The following is a 2,241-nucleotide window of genomic DNA, read 5'->3' on the forward strand; positions in this document are numbered from 1 at the left end:
GATGTCAAAGTTTAAATTTTTACCCATGTTGAATATTTGTGTCTTTTGATGTTTGATGGTAGAAATTGCATGTTAGTTGTTTGTTAAACGACTTTTGCTAAGTGATTTTAGGTGAAAATGCCTAAAAGGGCTAATTTGTAAAAGTTATATAATATGTAGTAAAAGTGTGTTTTAATGGAAATTGTGGGTCGTTATAGTTATGAAAATGATTCGGCTAGGCTTGTATGTTAAAGAAATTGAATAAATTTCATTTTTCGAGCTTAAGGGAGAAAATGTAAATATGTGAAACTTGAAGGGAAAAAAGTAAATTTTCCATAATATGATTTTGGGTCACATTGAATAATGTGACTAATAAATAAGCTAAATGTGATATTATAGATCAAGAAAAATAAAGTTCGAGTCTAGATCGGGGGAAAACAAATATTGGACAAAAGGTCCTTTTCGTCATCGTCACATTTGAGGTAAGTTCGTACGTTTAATAAGCATTAAATTATATATGTAAAAATGCTTAATTGTTCTATTTGTGATAAATGTTGTATTATTGAAATGATATGTGATATTATTAAGTACAGTACGATGGAAATGACCAATAGAGTTCGGTACAGTGAGAAATTTTGTTTGAACCTTAGGAATAATTAGGATACAAGTGACATGTCACTAGGATACCATGTGTCATGTGATCTATGTGAATCTAGGTGCTGGTCATGTACGTCCTACCGGTGGTTATAGTCCGTCATGTGTTGCGGATAAGTGTTCAACGGGTAATTTGATAAAATATGTGACTATGTTATGAATTTGTACAGGTATGTACATAGTTTATAAGAATTGATTTCATGATATTGTGAGTTCATGATAAATTCGGTTGACAAAGTATGTTTTATCCGCACAATATGTGATTTATCAGATATGAGAAAAAGAAATGATTGGTATAAATGCTATTAAATGGTTATAGAAGATGAGGAGATATAAGTTTGAAACATTGAAAGATGTTAAAACATATGCTTGAAATATGAATACAATGAGTAATGCACATGTTATTTTAAGTTTGAAATGATTGGTTGATTATGGATATCTGTGTTAACAGAGAGATTACAGTTGTTAGGCTAATGTCAAAACATGTTAACTATGTTTGTAAATTGATAGAGTAAACCTATGTGATTGAATAATTTATAATTGTGAGGATTATAGTAATTTATATTACCTTATGTTTATATTATTAAACTTGGTAAATGATTTGTAAGAGTTGCTTGTTATTTTCATACGGACTTACTAAGCAATATAGCTTACTCCTTCTTTCCCATGTTTATAAGGTTATTAAGCTAGCTCAGGTTGGAGATGGCTGGAGATACTATCACACTATCAAGTTATAATTTTATGTATAAATGAATTAAAGTATTTTAAGTTTATGGCTTGGTCATTTTTTATATGTGTCATGATTAATTTGGCCATATGTGTTGGCTTGTAATTGTAATGTCATGAATGATGCTTATGCTGATAAAGTTATTCATATGTAGTGCCTTCTGTGAATGTGAGATTATATGTTTTTAATGGGCTAAGTATGAGTTAAGCATATATGATGGCATGAAAATTACATGTTATCGACTTAGTTGTGAGTGTTTGGTTACTAAGTATGAATGTTTGTGCCTTTGATTGATGTGAGTGCATGTGTGATTAAATGTGACAAATGGCTTGGTAAATAGCCTATTATGTCAAAGGGTAGACACACGGGGTGTGTTAGGCCGTGTGTACATACGGTCAGCCCCATGGGCGTGTTATCCGGCCGTGTGTCCCCTGCACATTAATCGTTGCAAAATGGAATGCTTGGTATCAAGCACACGGGCAGAGACACGCGCGTGCGTCCCTAAGCACACCGGCGTGTAACTTGATCGTGTGACTCAATTTGTTGATGACGTAATAAACAGAGAGTTACACGGGTTAGGGACACCGGTGTGTTGTTGACCACACGGCCTCCCACACAGGCGTGTCCCAAGCCACACGGGCGTGTGACTCCTATTTTGGAAAAAAAATTGTAAGTGTTGTAAAAATCTCTTAAGTTCTCTGGTTAGCCCTAACCACCCTAATACATGTTGAACCTCGTAGGCTGTGTTAGGGATGATGTGATTGATTGTTAAAAAAGTTTTTTATTTGGTGCCAAGTTTACAACACGAAATGTATGTTTGCTTGTGTTTTAAGTTCGGTAATGCCTCGTACCCTATCTCGACATCGGACACGAGTAAAAGA

Source organism: Gossypium hirsutum, chromosome A10, assembly GCF_007990345.1.
Source record: "Gossypium hirsutum isolate 1008001.06 chromosome A10, Gossypium_hirsutum_v2.1, whole genome shotgun sequence".
Taxonomy (NCBI): domain Eukaryota; kingdom Viridiplantae; phylum Streptophyta; class Magnoliopsida; order Malvales; family Malvaceae; genus Gossypium; species Gossypium hirsutum.